Genomic DNA, 21,340 nt, shown 5'->3' on the forward strand with positions numbered 1-21,340 from the left:
CAAGCAGATAAGCACAAGCTCTGTTGTTCATGCTTCAAAATCTATCTCATTTTGGAGAAAGACCTCCGCCTGATTCCAATAAAAAAAATTAAATTTTAATTCCCCTCCCTCTGCTTTTCTGGCCGATATCATTTCGAGTTACAACTCTGCTCAACTTATTTATATGTAGCATCTTTCTTGTGGTTTCCATCACATTTCGGTAGACGCTGTTGTTCGCAAAATGGGGATGGGTATCCTGTGGCTGAATTACTCTACCAGATTAACCCGTGAGAGGCACCTAGGCAGCCGGCCACCCGCCCCATCAGCTAAGTACCCCAACTTTCAAACATGACGGAAAACCGTTACAAATAACGTCCTTAAGCCCCCTGTAAAAAGGGGAGCCGCGGCCGCAGCTGCGCGGGTGGCGGCCGGGCGTTTGCCGCCGGGAGCCTCGGCCGCGCCACCGAGGCTCCCCGGCAGCGAACGCCGCCGCCGCCGGGAGAAGCGCCGGCGGGTCCTGGCTGGAAGCCGGCCCGGCCCGCGGATCGTCGCCAGCCCGCGGGGAAGCCCAGGGGGGCCGGGAGCGGGGTCGCCGAGGGGCCGCGGTGCTCAGCCCCAGCGCTGCGGGGGCGCAAGGGCCGCGCGGAGGCGGGAGCGCGGCAGCCGCCCTCGGCGCCCCCCGGGGCCGCTCCCCGCTCCCCGCTCCCCGGGCTCCGCGGCGGCCGCCGCCGAGCGCGCCTTCGCCCGCGCCTTCTCCCGCCGCTGCGCACGCCTCGCGGGCTGTAACCTTAAGAAACTTGATAAGGGAATAAAAGGGAGGGACTTCGGCTGAACCGATTCCCGGCTTTTAATCTCTCCTGACACACCAGAGCCAGCGGGGAACAAGGAAATAAAACCCTTGCTAGCGCATTAGGCACCCGCGCCCGTCGCCGCGCGCCCTCCGCGTTCCTTACCTGGCTCGGGGCTGGGCGCCCGCCCGGCGGGGCGACCTGCGCGGCACTTTCCTCCCGGTGCGTGCGTGCGGCGCCCGGCGGCCGGGTAACCTGCTATTTATAGTCCGGAGCCTCCAGCCCCGACACAGCGAGAGGAGACGAAGGGCTGAGCGCCCCGGCGGCCGCGCCGGGCAGCCGAACCCGCGCCGCCCGCCGCCCCCTCCCCGCCGCCACAGTGGGGGCAAGCTGCGGCTCGCACCGGCCGCGGCCACCAGCGCCCCTGCCCCCGGCGCCGCCCTCAGCCCAGTCTCCTCCCAATGTCACCGCAGCCCGGCGGCGGCGGCGGCTCGCCGGCAGTCCTGCAGGTAGCGCCCCGGCGCCCGCGGCGACGAGGGGACCGCGAGCTGCCTCCGCCCTCTCTCGCAGCCCGCGGCGCGGCAGCCCCTGCGGCCGGCAGCGCAGCGCAGCGCAGCACAGCCGCGCAGAGGTGACCCGCTGCTGCTGCTGCTGGAGGAGGCGAGACCGACACTGGGGTGTGGGAGGGGGAAACCGCCGCTTGCCATTCACCTCCCGCCGCCCAGAGGGAGCCCGGCCTCCGCGGCCGGCTCTGCCGAGTGCCAGAGGCTGAGCGGCGGCGGCGGAGCCCGCCCGGCCCGAGGGGACGGCCGCAGGAGGCGGGGGTCCCTCGCGGGAGGCCGCGGCGGCCTGGGCCCGGGCTGGCTGGCCACCAGCTCCTCCTCCCTCGGGCGGCAGAGCCCTGGGCACAGGCAGCCAAGGGAATGCAGCATGACCGAGGGGAAACGTTAGTCACTTCCCGCTCTCGGAGCTGGAAGCGGGCACCCGGGGAGGAAAGCAGGACAGTTTCTGACAGCCGCCGCGGCAGCTTCCTCTGAGCTACGAAAGTTTCTCGGTGCGGGCGGCGAGGTAAAACCCCCGGCTCGCAACGAGGCGGGTGGCAGGGCACGGCCCAGCCTTTGGCAAGCGCGGCCCCTCCACGAGGCGCTGCCGGCCTCCACAAAGCCGGCCTCCCCTCGGCGGAAAGCCACCGGCCGCGCCACAGCCACATGGAAGGCGCCATGCGGTGCCCTCGTGGGTCCCAGAGAGCGGAAAGGGGCGGCCAGCGCCCCGGCGCGGCCGTTAGGGCCGTTAGGGGCGTTGGGCGCCCGGCGGGGCTGGGCGCTGCTGGAGCGCCTGGCTGCGGCAGGACTGTCTTGAGGGAGCGGGGAGCCTTTTGTGCTCTGTTTTGTACATAAATACATTTGCATCAGACCTCTACTGGGGGTTGTGTAATCAGCCCGCCTTTCTAATGAAAGCCACCTCAGGAGGCTCTGGTGGCTAGCTGAGCGCTCCAGCTAGTACTCAGCTCAGCAAATACCCTCTCTGGTATGCCTGAAAACTGGTTTAGCATGTCAGGCAACAGAGAAATTAAGTAATTCCTAATGCATCTTACTCGTTTGACAATAATTGTCATACAATCCTTTTTTGTTGTTGTTGTTGTTGTCTTGCAGTTGGTAAACTACCAGTTAATCCTATTGAGACTACCCTGTGCGGGACAGCGTTTAGGAGCTGCTTCTGCAGCTCCTGTGCCCTCATACACAGAACGAGTGACGCTAATAGAGATGAGGTCGTTACTTTAGCCTACTCAATAGCTTTTATTACAGCGTCATGTTTTAGGATTTCCTGTGTTACAGTATCTGCAGTCATCTACAAGGTGTGAGGACCAATGACACGTCTTTTAAAGAACTTTTTAAAAGATACACTTTTTAAATCTGCTTGTTATCAAGAGAATAGATATATATTCATTCATCAGCTACAGAAACTTAAACTTTTCTATTTAAGCAGCTTGCAATCAATAAGCAGTTAGAAACTTTGATCTCCTAAAAAATGATCTGTGCAAAGCAAGATCATTTGAACTTCAAAAGCTTCAAACCAAAAACATACAGAGAGACATAACTGGGAGAAGAGAGGAGCTAGCCATATACTTGCCTTATAAGTTACATAAAATTTTAAAGGAAAACCTTGAGAAGGCATGCAAGAGACAGGCTGCGCCTTGTCCAAATGCTTAAACATAAAAAGTAATACACATAAAACCCAACTTGATAGAACTACTCATTTGTATAAAGTTACTCATGCATAAATGTTTGGAGGATCAGGCTCATATTGAACAAACGATTGTAACAAAATGAAACCCTATTTTAAATTCAGAGATGAGTCCCTTGAGTATCTCTCCTGTACAATATTTTGCTTGTCACAACAGGAATATCTTCATAATCTTCTTCCTTCTTATTCAATTTTTAATATTGCATAGCACAACAGATAGAAAAGATTCTGCCTGTCTGTGAATCAACACTAGCAGACTCAAGGAGTGCCACCAATGAAAATCTGGCTTGTAAACAGAGAACTTGTACAGCTTAGCTAGAGCTATTTCAGTAGTATAGACTGTTTCGTTCTCTGTACTCCCTTAAGAACTTCATACTGTTCGGGTTTAGTCTGCAGTAACTTTTCAAATGAAAGCAATCCCATGCTCTTAGATGTTTTCAGAACTGAGGACAAAATTTGTAAAATTGATGTCCTGCTAGACTTCAAAGGAATTGCTATGAGAGCACCTGCTTACTTATTTTAGTAATGAAACCTTAAATACATACAGCATTGAATGTACACAAGCAGTTATGAAAACTATGGTCCTGAAGTGCACTTCTTTTCATGGGCAAGGCTTTGTAATACAGCAGGGCATACAGCAGAGCACAGGAAGGGAAAAGTCTGATTTTTAGATTACTTTTATGTTAACAGACATGCAAGATGTTACTAGAAGATCAGAACTGATCGGGTTCAGAAATCTACTATATGTCAGTATGGGAAAAAAAAAAGATAAGATAACCAGAGTTTTATCCCCCTCTGAAATCTTTTGAAATGGTTATATAGTCTAAAACCCTCTTACATCATAAAGTCAAATTTTTCAGAGCTGGAAATTATACTTAAGCATAAAAAATAATTGTCTGATATGCAAAAGTATTGAGCTCAGAATGATTTCAAATGTGCTTCAGTGCTTACCACTACTGAAAATCACATTTCTTTAAGTGCCTAAATACAGATTTAGGGTGCCTAACTGCATCCATTCAGGCTTGAAAATTTTAACCTACATACACCTGTGCTTCATAATAAATGTATCAGAAAGCTTCAGACAAGCTATAAAAGCATTCTCAAAAAAGCAATGCAAACTAGTGCTGTTAGAACAGGAGACACCACTCTGACAAAGCTACTTTGCTGTATAATTCAACTCATTCTGGTATGTGGAAAGTAGCATATGAAGCCCAGCCTTTAACAGAGCTGTAGTGGCAGGAGAAAAATCAAACTGAAACACCTACTGGGACAGTTTTTCATTTTAATTATTTAGTGATATTTCTCCACATTTTCCAAATTGGAATGCTCTTTTCTTTAAAATCTGCCTTGTTGCTACCCGGGCAGCTGTAACCCCAACTCCTGCTGGTGACCTTCTGTATTATATCTTATAAATGTTAAGTATACCTAGGCTTCCTGGTCTGATACTAGTCTGTTTCACCGTTGAGTCAAACTGAAAGTCTATAACCAAGTGAAAGAGGTGAGGATAAGTTGGTGAGGCAGGAGCAAACAAGAAATTAAACTGTGACAGACTTAAGACTTTTTGAGAGAACAGTGCGTGGAGCTATTGGAGAATATCCCTGCTCTGCTCCAATCCCACTAGCAAAGTTTACTATTTCCCAGCCAAGGCCTGGGATCAGAAAGAACACTAAATCATTAAAGAACTCCAGCCTGAGAAAGAGAAGTAGGATTTAATGGTCTGTCCGCAGTTAGAGTCGAGTCTCTCTGCTGGAGAAACCATGGCCAGCAATCTGAGTCTCCCAGAGCACTGGAGGAAGTAACAGGGCTGACTGGAATTTACCAAACTTGAACGGAAAGGCAAAGGTTTAAGCAAGAGGAAATGCAAATCTGTATCGTTACAGGTCTTTGCTCGGGGTACATTTGGATGGATAAAAATGGTTTGTTTTCAAGAAGGTCTTTTTGTCTTACCTTCAATCAGGTTTCTAGTAACGGCTTACTGAGGGAAAGAGGTTAATATGGACCAAATACAATTGGGTCTGTGGTGCTAACCTTGTTGGGAAGCAGGGCTGCATCAGCCAGAGTAGTTAAATTTAGGCTTAGCAGCAAAGGGGGACTGAAAACTATCTAAAGCATTCCATGTTCCAAAGCTATGAAACACCTTTTAAGGCATAACTAGGGTAAAAATCCAAGCCCACTTGTTCTCAGGAATGTTAGTATGAATGAGCACTCACATAGCATAATTGCATCGCTTCTCTATACTAACCTCAATACAGCAAAGAATACTGAATTTATGTCTGCCTTTTAACTGCAAAGAACTAGGGAATCACAAATCAAATCCTAGTGAAAGCATAAGCCATTCCTTTATCACTAGCTGATCACTCCCACTTCCTAAAGACACTGTCCTCCTCATGGTGGAACCAACAACACTGCCCAAAACCAAAGGATGCTTCTGGCACTGGACCAAAACCTAAAGCACCAAATGAAAATCATCAGCAAAAACAAATCCTAAGCAGGACTGAACTTGACTGGTACAGCTTTCTGTGTAATAGTGTCACTATAGATTACTGCAACCAAATTGAAATCTGTGAACTATGTCAGGCTCTTAACAAACACAGAATCACTGACCGTGAACTACAGTTTGGCTCTCAGTGCCTCACACCTTGCTATTCACACTGATGAAGAACATGTGCAAAAAGTTAGCCTTCTGATTGTGAATTATACCCAATATAAATATTGCAGTGCACCTATAGGATGATTGCAAAAGAAACAAGAGGATGGTAAACTAAGTTCTGCAAGGGAACTGAAAAACACAAAGTATTGAACAAATCAAGGTCTTGACTTTACAGGTTGTTCTGTATGGGCCAGCCGTTGTGCCAGTGACTCCAGTGAGGCCTGTGCGGGCCACTGTGAACATAAAACAACTTACAGCATCAACTCCCCAAAGTGGAACAGCTGTGTAACTAATGTAATAGAGATGAAACTGAAATTGAGACAAATATCATACTACAAAAGACCAAAGAAAACAATGTTGAGGGAAAACAGTTCCTCAGTTATCTGAAATGATCACAGACTTCCAAAAGACAATGAGGAAAAACAATACAGAAGCACTGGAGAAAAAGGCTGTGGAGGTAGTATCACACTGTGTACCAAATGAGAAATGGGCAGTAATGCAAATAATAAAAAAACACAAACCAAAATGAAGTCTTGTGCTGAGTAGATTGCACCTCCTGCTGAAAAAGAGAAAGGTTTGCTTCCCTTATGCTTTGGCAATATTTATAGTGTTTGTTGTACCAGTAGGGAATGATTGTAATAAAGTGACCTAACTCAAATATCTTCCTATGCATTGGATATATCATGCAAACATATATCATCAAAGTCCATCTGAACAGTAATTTTACTTCTTGTCCCAGTATTAGAAAAAAGTCAGTCTTAAATCCCAGAAAAGAAGTATTGCACTCTTATTTTCTGTTTTTCAATAGCAGTTACTCTGAATTTAATCATTTTTTGCTATGCAAAGTTTTGTATAAAACCAAATAACAACCAGAGTTCCAAAGGACAGTAAAATCTCATTTTATCACTAACATGAGCTTGGAAATATCACATTCATAGGATACAAAATGCTGAACAGTGTAAACTTACTTCACTGTTCAAAATTATACTAGGGTGATTTTATTCTAATAGTCTTTATTCCAGATAAAGCTGGCATAAACGCTGTATTGGGTGGTCTGGCAAATTTGACAATGCAGTTGTGTGCCTAGGCCTAATCTGGATCATATTTGCCAGGCAAGACAGACATGTTCAGATCTTATATTAATGACTGTGGGGGCTGTAGCGTAAAAAAGGCTTGCTTTGCACCAACATAAATGACTATATGATATGCAAGGCTTTAAAGAGTCCAGGTCCATGATTAAATTACTGGCTTATTTCTGTTAGTACAAATGCTCTAAACTTTCAGGTTCTTTTTACTGGCCTTTGCACAGGGCAGAAGCCATAATTTTCATTAGGATTACTACTGTTGTATGCCAGTTTTCAGACCAAAAGCCCTGTTATTAGACCTTGGACACTTAACCTCTGCCAAACAATCACACTGCTCTCTTTTATCTCAGACGACAAAATACTCTGATATCTTTTGGCAATACTTGTTTGGGACAGAAGGTGAAAGGACAAGCCAGCAGTTAGTTTACTGTATAAAACAATAAAGTCATCAGACAGCTGAAATGCAGGCAATACATGATTCCCTACTTGCTGACAAAATTTTGCCATTGCTTTTTTCACATTCATACTTAATAGGTTGAATTTCAAGGAAGGTTTGTGTGATGCTAGAACAGACCTGAAAAAATATTAGCAGTTGAGAAAATTTCTCCAAAAAATCCCACTGCTATGGCCTGAGGTACAGTTTCATGGCACTTTTTATTCCCCCATAACCACCCACTGAAACTAGAATTCAGATGTCCAGTTTCAGTCTCCACAGTTATATTCTCTTCCATATAAAATTAGGTAGTTAGAGCTTGAAAAGATTGTTCAGAGATCAAGCGTTAACACACACAGAAGAACAATTCTTAGAAGTTGCATTTTCTTCCACCTACTGGCCATTTCCCCTTGCACTGGAAGGGGGTCCAGACTGTCTGACAGGTGGGGCTGATAATAGAGGGAAAGTCCATTACTGTGTAAAGTAGCAGATTTCTGAACCAGTATTTGCCTATAAACTTAGATGTAAAGGAATTTCCCAGAGAATAGTACCTATGAATAAAGCCTGATGTGGTAAATTTCACAGCTCCTGGATGGATTTCTAAAATGTATGGTGATAAAATGTGGGAGCTGTGAGCAGACCACGCGCTCTTTGCTGTGACACCTCAACCTTTTCACACCCATGCAGAGTGACCAGCAAGGAACTAAAATAAACTAAAGGCTTCCAGCACAGTTTTCTTTCACCATACTTCACCCACACACCAAGGAGAATGTTACTGCCAGCAAAAATAGATTAACCACATCAAACACTGACAGGCAAAATCAAGGACTGACAGCATACAGCCAGTGCTCAAGAGAGCAAGCAAGCAGGTCTGAAGAGCTTGTGGCAGGGCTGCCACAGAATGGGAAGGGGAAGTTGCAGCGCCTCAAGAGAGGCATCCAAAAGAGGTGCTGGCTCACAGCACCTCATGAGCAGCAGGAGCAGCAGGAGCAGCAGAAGCAGGGAGCACTTGCCTTGCACACAGGTAAGATGCTACCAGTCAGCTAATTGGCAACATCTCGCCTCTTGAAGGAGAAACTTCTTGCTCTTGCTGAGCTCCTGCTGAGCTCCTGCTGTCACACTTTTCCTCTAATTTGAGAAAGAAAAATACAGTTCTGACACACCTCCTTTGAAAATTTGCAAGCCCCTGCTCTAATCAGCTAACACTTTTAATCATAGTCACCTTGATTTTGGAGAAGTTGTAGGATAACTTTCTATCATAATTTTGCATTGGCTTATTCATGTACCTGAAATGTACCCATGCCTGAACAATGGTTTTCCCTCTGTTTCCTACACATAGGCAGACCACATGCAGACTCTCACCCCTGATCTTTTTATACTGGTCACAGCAGGACTTTAAAAAGAATGTATTTTACTACACAGATGAGCAATCACTTTCAAAATCCTTTGCAGCATTTTCCTACCCACTGTGCTTCAATTCACAATTTGATGCCATTCAAAAATAGCAGTCTCTCATCTGTGTATCATATTGCAGCCAGGTTTAGGGTAACTGCTTAATCTAAAATCATCATTGCTTAATGGTGTATTCTTTTCCCCGTATTGCCATTTAAAATAGTAATACAAAGAATATTTTAGAAAGCTTGATATATGTCTAGCTGATTTTGTCCCTCACTTCTCATCTCCTGAGCTTTGATACATTTTGGATTTTGACCCTGTCCTGTAGAAGCTTGTATGTAACATGAATAGACTAGCTAAGAGCTAATGATGTTCACTGCTTAAAGTGGGCTGTACATTCTCCTGGCTGGGCTGTTTCTTCTGCTATGTTTGGCAAGAGTGTCTGCCTCAAGTAAAAAAGCAAATGAAATAAAGGAAAATAGTTAGTACCTGGTGACTGGCAGTCAGGACAATGGGTTTTAGTTCCAACTTTGTCAGTGACTTGTTGCATAATTTTGAGAGTGTCACTTAGCTTGTCCAGACCCTACCCACTTGTAAAACACATACAATCTCCTTCACTGACCTCACAAGCTACTGCTAGATTTGGACCCAGATTATAACTGGCCTTTCAGTGCTCCATGCCCTTCCATCACCCAGGGCATAAAAAAGAATGTGGCCCTACTATGCACCTTACTGTGACCAAGAACAATTAATTTGGGGGAAGCATGGGGGGAAACTCTTTGCCTTGTGTACCACAGGGTGGTAGATTGCCTCAGAGAGTTTGCTCGAAGGTAGAATCATAGGAGATTGTTGACCTGAAAGAGGTCACAAAGCTTAAGAAAGAACTACATTTTCTCTGAGCTAGAGTCTTTCTCAGACTGCTTTATTCCCCTTGTCTGGGATAGACTGGCCTTTAATTAATTGAGGAGTTTAGCACAAGCTAAAATCCTTAACCAAAAGACTCTACCTAAGAGCAAAGTATTATTATTCATTTTAACAGGAGCATACTTCAAATAATTTAAGTCATGTGTCAGGTCATAAGACAAGTCAAGTCCATTTTTATTAGGGATTAATATCTCTCAGCTTCTCTGGTTAGCAATAGATTGGTTTCAGAACCATTCCCTGCTCCTTCCTGAATTATAGCCAGGGATAACACATGCAGTTAACCCACTGAATTTAATGGGGTTATGCTCATGAAAAGTTTCAAGAGCTCCTTCTGCAGCTCAACAGTTACGACAATTAGTTTAGCTCTGTATTTTATGTATTTGTCTGCAGACATTCTAATGTTTTGCTGCTATCATGAAAAATAAGGATGTTGTGTTCTCCTATGCCACCTCCATATCCTGGAGCAGAAGCACGTATGGCAGAGTCCTGCTGGCTACATAGGTATAGCACATGTGAGAGAGAAACATTTCTCTTGTTCATTCTGAAAAAAAATTTGATAGGTATGTTACAGTAACTCAGAGTGCACCAATTTGCTTGGATGACTGCCTATAGATAAATTCCTAATGAATATAAATTTCTTCAGAGTAAATACTGTTTCAGCTATTTCAGGGTTAATTAACCTACCTAACTATGCCACTATTTTTGTAAGGACTATTTAATAAAAGATAATTCATTTCCACATCCAGTATAGAAATCTCTTACAACATAATCTCTGTGCATTAATATTTTTGCCTCGTTATTTAACTAACATGAGCTGCTAAGTAAGTGTTAATTTTAGAATTATACAAACAGACTCTTGGAAAAATATTTTAAAAAGTGTAGGTGGGGTTAATACATAAAATCATTTTGTAACCACTTCCTCTCTATTATTTTTAGGGACAAAGTGAAGTCAGCTAGTGTACATACACTATACGTTGCTTGTAAATCTAGCAAGAAAAGAAATACAAAATAAAGCTTCTTATAGAAGAATTAAGTTACTTAACTGCATTCCATATACTGGATGAGACTGATTACTTTTATCCCGGGACAAATTCAGAGAGGTTCTGCTGGACCCAGCTGAACTGTTTTGAAACTACAGCACTGGACCAAGAACAGAATTTCACCCACTGTGTATGAGATGCATATTTAACTGCCTGCCTAGCCATCACAGGTAGGTTTTACCTTGCACATGCTTCTTAGCAGCTGAGCACAAACTCACTTGCAGAAGTGGCACTGATCCAGGTTTTGCAACGGCTTTTAAGTCTAGAACAGGACTACACAAATGGCAGACTCTCATTTAGATCTGGCCAACAATTAATTTTGCTCACATACTAGTACGATCCCATATTTCTTCCATCATGAGATCTGTATTTCTAACAAAGCTTCCTGGGAGCCCTGCAGAGTTCTGCTGTCCTTCTCTGCTATGAAGATGGCATGCAGAACCGAGCAGGCCATCCGAGCAGGCGTTGACTTGCTGCTTCCTGCTGACTAGATCTTGTTAAAATTACACAGCAGAGCTCAGGAAACATGAACTGAGTAGCCCAAGTCTGTGGTGTGTGCTGGGGGAGGAGTGAGCCACAAGCTGAAAAAGAAGAGTGGGGGCTGATAGCAAGTCAGAGGAGAAGGCTGGGGTTGCACTCCATCCCTGCTGCATCCTTGGGCCAGTGCTGTAACATGCTTTGTGGTGACTTTATCTTTTCCCTAGAGCTGCCTCAGAGCTCTTAGGAGCAGCTACCGTTAGAGGGATTGACAGAACATGGGGAGGCAAGGGAGGAGACAAATGCAAACTGTACAATGGCAGAGGGACTGTTTTGAGGGATGAAAACCTCCAAGTCAACCCCAAGACATTCTGCAGGGAATGAAGTTCGGAGCAGGAAGAGTTGAAGCAAACACTGGCTTCCATGGGGATATCGTCCAGAAATCTCTGTCAAGGGAATTTGGGGGACACTTCCTTCTCCTGTGGGGAGAGGTTCTCCTAGAAATGTTATAGTGCCCATGCAATGTATATTGAGACAAATACTGTTTTTCTTTAGATTTCCTGAAAATCTCACTCCAAAATATACTTAAATTTTACCTTCCCTGCCTCTTGTGTCCTGTGCTCTGACTGAGGAGGTCTGACTGAGGAGGTTGCTTGCAATTTGTTTTGAATAGAAAAGAAAAAAATGGAGAAAAAACAATGGCAGAGAAAACACTGTATGGGAACTATGAAATTTCAGGTTTGCATATTACGTTTTTGGAGACAAACTCTCCCTTAGGGGGAAATAATCCTGCAGAGGAGAAGTTTTCTCCAAATTTTTCTTGGGTTCCTTGAGTCAGACCTGGTTCACATCTAACTTGCACAGAGAACATGCAGAATGAGCTCCAGCATGCCTGCAGAAGACTAGGTGCACGTATGTCCTGTGTGACTTGAAGAACAAAGTTAAGCTGCATGTGAAACTGGGTAGATAGGAAATACACTGGATATAATTGTATCACAACAGTGGTTCCAAATCAGCCATCCATTTTAGTCTCTTTCATAAGGGCAGGGGTTAAAACGTGGAGCATGAACAAGCATTTCACAACTAGGGGTGAGATGAAGATGGCAGTATACAAGGAAGAAGCCTGTGAAATTGCTAAAAAAACCTAGTAATGAGTCTCCAAGGGCTTGAGTCACAAAGAGTGTCTATCTAGCGCTTTCACCAGTGCTTTACTTTCTGTAGAAACTGCTGAACTCCATCTCTCTTGAGTAAACCTGCGCAAGTGTATTTCTTTTCATACTGGTATTCATGTTAAATCTTTGAAAGCAAGGGAGCTGAAATATAAGACAGCAAATTTCATGCAGGAAGGTAAAAGTACATCAGGACTTGTTCATCATTCAGATGTCTGTTTTTCTTGTACATTGAAACTTTTCTTGGTAAATCAACACTCGGACAATCAAATCAAAATTTGGGAAAGTGATACGACTGCAGAGATAATCCAGCCAAAAACTGAACAAGGACTGAGAAAAGCACAGTAAGATCCGATGCTCTTCAAGCTGTCGCAGTCTTTCATTTAGCAATGACATTTATTACCTCAAAAGTTATTGGCAGTAATATCTTTACTTTCCTGCCAGATGCATTCCGGTGCATGTGATTCGCCTTATGAAAAAATTTGTTCTAAACAAAAGAGATGTCACATTAGAACAAGGACCACAGTATTATCAAGGAATTCCTCTGACTGCAGGCTAGTACCTACCATGCTGTTATACTTTGTTTAAAATGTAACAGGATGCTTTAAATCTCTGAGTACAGTTTCTGCAAATATGTCGGTTGGAAAAGGGAACACAAAAAAAGATCATAACATGAAATGCTATCACAGCAGGGCAGAGTTGATTTAGATATCTAGTTTATGTGTTTTAGCATAGATGTAATCTATTCTGATCAGCATTAAGACATTGCCCTTATTTTAGGATTTCTAGGAGGAATGCTCTACAGAAGAATAGTAAACAAGTCTTCTGTTTGGAAATGGTGTTCAGATATGTCCACATGCCACTACAGTACTGTTAACAGGGGAAATAGTATAATAATAAATAGGTTAAAATGTCAGGAAATATGTCAAAATAAAATGTTTCTTTAAAATTAAATCTACAGTTGCTGATCAGGCACACAGAAACTAGTATTTTTCTCACCTAACATTTGGTTTATACCATTTTCCGGCCTGGAAGATCAGGAGGTATGCATATGAAAAATATTTATGGCATTCCATAGTGCCATATAGGCAATCAAATCTCCATGTGTACCTATCAATAAAACAAGAAATACATTCCTGAAGTTCCTTTATTTAGTGATCAAGCGAAAAAACTAAAACTAGAAGCAAAACAAGCCAGCCCTAGACAAAGTAGCAGTCTGAAATCTCTGGTGTGCAGGGTTAAAGCAAAACCAGCTTGTAAAGAGAGGCAAATTTTTTTTTGAAAATGAAAATGATGGATTTAGAAAAATTTTTGTGATCCTCTGCACCTGATGGCTGGACTGAAATACACATTTTAATTATATTTCTGGATGTTCAGAAATATTGGCAGGGACTTAAAGTACCCATAACTGAACAGAAATGTTACCTTTGATGATGGCCCGATTTCTCCTCATATGAAGTGGTAGCATAATGGCTGTAGGAAATATTTATAATTCATTTTAAAACTCCAAAATAACACAAAAGCTGTCTTGGTTTCCCTGCATCGCTTTGTAATCCAGGTCCATCAGGCTGGGTGTATTTATTGTTTCACAACGAAAGCATGCAGAATTTACCACTTGAAGATGAAATGAAATGATTTTATATGTATGTGTATATATATATATATATATATACATACACACACAACACATTACATACATACATACATACATATATATATATATATATGTACATCTATATACCACTTTGACAGTTCTCATTTTCTCCTCATTGGATTTTCAAACAAAAAAATCCAAGAAGCTCAGAGAAATACAAGCCCAAGAGAAAGCAACTGATCTTCTGTCCCCTATGAACGAGGAAAGCAGCAGCTTGTTCAGCTTTAATGTGAGGTACGTGTGGGATGCCCCTCTGCTCTATATGCTTTCTCAGCCAGCAGTTGCCATAAACAGCATTTTAATATTGTCATGTTGCAAGCAAGCTAATCATATCACACATTTGGATTATAGCATAAACAGCATAAATGGCTGTTATTGCCTTAAGAACAGTTTCAGTGTAGGAGCCAAGAGAAGGAAAAATAGGAACTGAAGAAAATAAGGCTGTTATACAGAGACCATTCTAGCCAACAGATTAAGATCCACCTCTGGGCAGCTGCTTTTCCCTGTGCAACAAACTAGTCCAACCTTCACTGCCTCTTCTTGAGGGGTATTTCTACAGCACCATTTTTAGTTCTGCTCTAAATCAATGACTTCATTGATTTATTTTGCTTTTTGATATGACTGTCATGCTGAAATACGTTTACTAGAAGAGTGAAGAGATATGGGAGCAGGTAGAACAATCAAGAAGAGCAGAGGTGAGAGGAAGTGCGTAAAAAATAAAACATTTTATGGAAAAGGTCCTCGGAATAATAAACTATTAAAAACTGCCCTGAGGTCTTATTTTTATGCATACAGTACAGTTTAATAGAGAATTCTGGTGTATAATTTAATACAAGTCAAAATCTCATAGAAGTAATATGAATTTTTAGTGGGAATAAATCTTATGTTAGAGAAATTTCTAGAGCACTCTATTACATTTCTTTAGTAAACGGAATTATTTTTCAGTATCGAAGAGATAAAACAGAAGAAAAAGATGCAGTCAACCACCTTGAAATATATACTGGTTAAGGTGCTAAACAGATTATTTTTATTTGATTACATCACTTGAACAGTGTAAACTTTTTACTGCATTTTGATTGATTTGAATTACTCCTATATATTACAAATATTAAATGAACAATCATGTAACTACACACAGTTGTGCAGTCCAGGAAAAATGCAAGTCAACAGAATGAACCTTCCTCTAATTAGGAAAAACAGAGATTACCCACTTCTCCCTGCCTTACCACAAAACACCAAATTTCAAATATAGACCACACTTTATTTTACTGCGGTCTCACTGACCATACTTTTAAGAGGTAGCCCTTTGTAAATATATCTTTGCCTCTTTGGTGTAAAAAGCAGACCAATAATCTTCCTTTGAAATTTCTGTTCCTTCCTATTTGCTCGCCAGCTAAAACACATATTGGTGTGTTGTAACTTGACCATGCCTAAACAAAACCACATAAATGACTAGAAAAAGATCCGTTTGTTCAACCTTTCCTTCGGAGATGAAACCACAGTACAAGGCAAGTCGCTGAGCAGTGCCTCACCTTGCTAATGCTCACCGGGCCAGGCAGGGAATCAGTGGCACAGCTCAAAGGGGCAGAAAGGGAGAGGAGAGCTCTGCACTGCAGCTTCCCAAGGACTCCCAAGGCAGAAAGGACAGCAGCTGCCTTGCCGAGAGAGGGGTGTTTCTAGCAGCAACACTTCATTTTCTACTTCCCTCTTGCATGGAGGGGGCAAACTGCACTCTTTCGGCCAGTTCAGCTCTGTTTGCAGTTGGGCGTCACAGTCTCCCCTGTACTGTGGGACCTACCTGCAGGAGAGGGGTGGCCCTAGGGAACCTGTCCTCCCAACTCACTTCCATCTAAAACCGGGCTCCTCATTCTGGTAATCCCTGAAAGGTTTCCTACAGAATAGGCATATGTATAGTTCCTGAAAGGCAGCACTTCAATCCAGTGCTAGATGGGTACGTGCAAATGTATAGAAGCTTCTAGTAATGTGTTAGTAAAAAAACAAATTAAGATCAAAATACTTTCCACAAGGTTAACATAAAAAAGGATGTTTTCAGTTAAATTATACTAAGGAATGAATGGCAAATGCCTACTTACATCTGTAAGCGGGACTTTCATAAATAATCCTGCATGCTTGCTAATGATAATGAAAGCGCCTGTATCTTATATATTAGAATTATTTCTCCTTTAGTCTCTGCAGGCTAAAAGCTTTGCCTATTCTTGTGCACCATGCTAGGATGATGAGCTGCTAAGGCAAGTCCTGATTTTTATGTTGCTCATCTGCTGCAGCTAGAGGTGCATTCTTGTTATTTGCTTTTCCAAAAGCCCATAAAAAACAGTAGTGGAGACTTATGTCATAATCAAGAAGATGTTTTCTATTTCTCAGCTAATGGTTATCTTCTTAAAACATACAGCTAAAAATTAAAACCAGCTAAAATCTGTAGAAAGTAGCTCTACCCTTTACCTCTATGATGCTTGCCTGACAGATTTATTAAATGGGGAGGCAGAGGGATCAACACTGTCCAGCCCGGCTTTAAATGCAAAAGTCAGGGTGATACATGCAGTACCACACTCATTTTTAAACATACATCGAGAAAAGCGAGGTCAGATACAGAGCTGCTGGGGAATAATCAGCTCTTTTCATAGAAAAATTATACTGACAGGAATAACCCCCCCAGATTACAAAAGTCAAAGCTGCATGGCAGAGGGAACAGATTACTGGTTAGTCAGTTTATTAGGGCTTCCGGAATTTGTGCCTTACTCAAGAGACATTTTAGTTACAGGCTAATCAACTGGAAAAGATATTTGAAGAAAAAGGATATCCTACTTGATATAGTTCACAAAGCATTAGTTAAGCCTCATGAGTCTGATGGACAACAAATTATTGTTGAAACAGCTCAAATCTAAAGAACATTTTTCTGTGTCATTTGTTCCAACTTCTTCTTCTTTGTCACCTAAAATCAAGGAAATAGCTCTGCAGCATGCCTTTATGGCCTGTATTTATCAGCGACAAGTTTATTCTCCTACCCTTTCCCTCTTATTTTTTCCTGTCTGAAATTCAAATGGACAGGGACTACCTCTCTCTAATAACAGCAGATTTAAATTAGAATAGTCTCATTCTCACTGCTCTAAGACCACTTCATGTTGCCCTGGCAGTACGAAGTGGACTTAAATGGATGTAAAAGGTTAACTTACACTCACTTTAATTCCTGTCTCTCCTCTGTCATATTGTCAGTAATGTATAAAACAGCTTCAGAGTAACCAACAATCCAGCCCTACATGTTCACTGTCAGAATTTTATTGCATGCACCATCTTGCTACAAATCTGTAACTTGGGATATTTGGTCCCATTGCCAAGACAAAAAAAAGAGTTACCGTAGGGTGATTTACAAATTACAGCATGGTCTCTACAGTATTATCTGTATTTATTATATTCATGTGGGGTCAAAGAATGCATCAACTATGTATGTTTAGCTGATTGCTGCTAAGCATTTTAACTCCATTATCAGCCTGCAGGACAATTCTCCAGGGTGCAGGATGAGCTGCCAGGGTCTTCTTGCTTTGTTTGCTAGACAAAGGTTTCTGTGTGAACTGGTTTTGACATATATTTTAGACAGAGATCTTCACAAAGGCTACGAGCCTGATACTGTTCTCAGGGAAGATTTGCCTTTGACACCCAAGCATAGCAGGGCCTACAATTAGGAATGACTGCTTTTCCCTACTATTAACATGTTACAAAAGAACATAAGCAAACCATACTGGATTGGAGAAAAGATCCATTTAACCTAGTATTTTTTTTCCACCAGTGATCAAAAGCAGATGCCTGAGGAACAGGATAAAAAGATACGGTACATCCCTGGGTACTTCCCAGCCTCATGCAGCCAGACCTGGTTTCTGTGCATTGAGCATCCCTCATTGGATTTCCCTTTCATTAAGTTCATGCCACCTTCACCCAGGCACATGTTAACTTTAAGCATCCACAACATCCTGTGGCAAGGCGTTCCACAGGCCTGTTATCTTTTGTGTGAAGAACCATTTCCTTTTGAACTTGGCTTCTACTAGCTTTTCTTGCTGTCTGTTTTTTTCTTGTACTGGAAGAGACAGTGAACAAGCAATCACTATCCAGTCTCTCCATGTCACTCATTACTTCACATCCCTCAGGCATCTCTTTTCCAATCTGAAGAATTCTAGTCTATTTATTCCTGTCTTGTACAGGAGCAGTTCTGTAACTTTGATTATCCTGTTGCCATTTTCAAACCTTTCTAGTTCTCCTACATCCTTCAAAACGCAGGGGCCAGAACAGCACACACTATTCAAAGATACCAGTGGGAAATAGTTTTCTGTTGTTTCTCTACTCTTTTCCTAGTAATTTCTAATGCTAGATTAGCTTTTTTTTTTAATTGCAATTGGGCACTGAGCAGATATTTTCATGCAACTACCTGTTATAACCCCAAAATCTCACTCCTGAGTGATACTAGTGAACTCAGAGTTTATATAAACTCATGATTTTTTCCTATTTTTCCCAGTGAGTTACACTGAATTTCAATGGCCATTTTATTGCTCTGTCTCGCCACAACATGCGATCTTTCAGCAATGGTTCATAACCGGCTTCTTTTAAGGTCCCAAATCAATCAGCATTATCAGCAGACTTTTTCACCTACTGCTCATCATCCCCTTTCCCAGTCAGCTTATGAATACATGGAACAGCACAGATCCTAGCACAGATCCCTGCAAAACTCACCACTAGCCCCTTCCACTCCTCTGTTAACTATCTTTGAACAAGTTATTTATCCATGCAAAGATCTTTCCCAAAAGCTCACTGACTCTTAGAGATCTCCAAAAGGCTTGTGAGATATGGTTTTTCTTTACAAGAAGGATGTCAAGCTCCTCATGAAGGTACTATATTTATCCACCAGTTCTCATACTGCTTCTCACTAGGCACTGGTCATTAATTAGTTCATCTTACCTAATCTGCAATATTTTATTTTTTTCCATTATGAATACAAAAGAATGGCTATATTTGCATTATTAGTATCTTAGTGCCTATTTCTTTTGTACGTTCTGCTGTGATGGGTAGGTTATTCAGAGGTGCCACTAGGATTAGGACACTTTGAAAATCTTGCCGTAACAGTTGTCTTTTGTTCACATTGGGTTGAATTCAGCACCATTGAAGTAAAGGTGATCTTAACCACCTTACTTGATATAGCAAGGAACAAATTCATTCCTGCTCCATATCATCACAAAGGCTGACTGAGTGTTCTTTATATGTTTTTTCTCGGATTATAATTTTTACACTTTGTCTAACTAATAGTGGATTCATTCATTTTGAATGGAAAACAGCCTTCATTTAAGCTGCACTCAACTCATTCACTCCTAATGTTTTATCTTCTGCAGTCCTGTTGCATCATTCATTTGAAATCAGATACTGCCACATCTATACCTGTACCACTGTTTTCTGCTTCACTGCTTAAATCAGCACACGCTGCAGGTTTGACTCTCCTTTCTTCTGTCTACAGTCTTCTGATGCTGGGGTGCCTGTGTTTGTGTTACAATAGGTATTTCTTCTGGGCCTGCGCAGACCCAAAGTTTGTAAATACCCAAGTCAAACAGAGCCCCAAAAGAACTATTTCTCCCATTTTCAGTAGGGTATTTTGTTTGTTTCTCATTTTTCAGTGAAATGCATCGCCATAATTAGCAAATTAGCTTTCTGTCAGAGAAACAGGTAAATGGTATTCATCTGAATTTGCATGAGAAAAATGTAAGGATTTACATAGGATCTGCTCATGCCTCTCAAATGAATATGAGTAATGGTCATTGTGCAGATACTGCTCTGTGCACCTCGAGGCAAGCCATTCACGCAATTATCTAGCTATCTTCCTCTTAGTCAATGGTAGGTTTTCTGAAAGTCCAGGAATGCATTTGAAAGAAGAACACTGTCTAGGAATGGAGAGGACCAAAAAAGCCAGGAAGATAAATCCCCCTTACCTTTCCTGTGGTATTCCTTGGAGGCTAGAGAACCTCCTTCTAAGAGAGCTCCAAGGTGAGCTGTGGTGCCAGGCATTCAAATGGTGATCTCCAAGCTGCTGCAAAGCCTTGAGCATGCTGTGCTTTTTGTCTGCACTCCCACTCTGCTCCCCAGCCTCTGCCACTGAAGTTTGAGTGAAAATACAACTTCAGTCATTCGCTTCTTAATTAAGTGAGGCAAACGCTCTTCCCATATGTTACAATTTGAAAAGAACAAGGCAAAGAGCGATCTATGGAGATTTCCTTCCTGTAATCTTTTCCTTTTGCATTTTACCATGAGAAAGAGTGTTTTGGTCCATAGACAGTAGGGGAGAGAAGGACTTTGAAGAGCTGTCATCAGCGGCCTGGCTCAGTTCCCACCGAAAGCGCTCCTCATTGGGCTAAGTCGGCACCTACTGAGGTCAACCAATCGATGAGCATTTTTGAAAATGCCACCCTATACGCTTCCTTTTTCTGAGACAGGCAGTGGTGGGACTGGGTATGAAACTCCCAAGCCTGAAGGGAAGTAAGCAAGCCACATCTCTCAAAAGGTGTTGACGAACAGCGCTCTTCTCCTTTTCTTGTTATCTGACTCTGATTAGAATTCAGTGTAGAGCTTAGTGATAGCAGGATTGGTTCTGGCTGGCCACTTTTAGGCCACAAATATGCTGTTATATAATCAGCTGTTTTAATCTTTTCATAAAGATGCATTTCTTTATCATAAGCAGATACAGTGTTGTTTGCTACAAGAGGTAATTGTTATATTTTAATAATAGAAATCTAGGTTGTTTATTCAGAGCCAAGGTTTTTATGACAACTGAGCCAGTGCTGCCCAGTAATTAGATCTGTAGCTCTCGGCTCTTTATTATTCAGTGCTGCTGTATTATAAGGATTACATTTATATATTGGTGAGCCCAAGAAGATTTCTTTTTTATGAATATTGAACTTCTGAGAGGTTTTTTGAATTAATAACAGTGGAATTAATGCTTTGAAGGCACTTTTATTAAAATGGTGATCTCGGTGGACACTATGCAGTAGAGCTGGTTGAAAAGTGGAACGCTTGTTGCAGAGGAACTTTAAAGATTTTTCACATTTGTTTTAATCACAAGTCAAGACAAAATGTCAAAAATCTCCCAATTTTTCATGAGCCAACATATTTGAAAATATTTAGATTTGAAAAGGTTGAAACTTTTTTTTAAGACTGCAAAAAGAATAAACAGAAAATTTGAAGGAAATCCTTTTGTCCATTTCAAAGCAAAATGTTTTCATAAAAACACCTTGAAGAATGTGATGAGGCTGATACACTCCCACGAAACGTTTTAATTTACCTCTTTCCAATGGAACAATCTTTGGCTGGAAAGCTTCTGTGAAGCCATATTGTGCAGTGATACTATGAGACACCTTTCCAAAAACATGCCAGATTCAGAAACATTTTGCCAGAGATGTTTTTCTGCCAACCCATTCAATATTACCATGATAATACAGTCAGAGATCTAGCCCTCC

General features: G+C 42.2%; 1 protein-coding gene across 11 annotated transcripts in view; it reads right to left on the bottom strand.

Annotated features, from left to right (window-relative positions):
• The window catches only part of INPP4B (inositol polyphosphate-4-phosphatase type II B), a 400,661-nt gene that overhangs the window by 332,973 nt on the left and 46,348 nt on the right, over positions 1–21,340 (bottom strand). For 9 of the 11 annotated variants that reach the window (XM_064510757.1, XM_064510756.1, XM_064510754.1 and 6 more), the window contains exon 1: positions 933–1,436. The exons of the other annotated variants lie outside the window; for them this stretch is intronic. The gene's annotated coding sequence lies outside the window, so the exon portion shown is untranslated. Of the gene's footprint in view, positions 1–932; positions 1,437–21,340 lie in introns of those variants that run through there. 11 annotated transcript variants of the gene reach the window in all.

This window comes from Dromaius novaehollandiae, chromosome 4, assembly GCF_036370855.1.
Source record: "Dromaius novaehollandiae isolate bDroNov1 chromosome 4, bDroNov1.hap1, whole genome shotgun sequence".
In the NCBI taxonomy this organism is placed as follows: Eukaryota; Metazoa; Chordata; class Aves; order Casuariiformes; family Dromaiidae; genus Dromaius; species Dromaius novaehollandiae.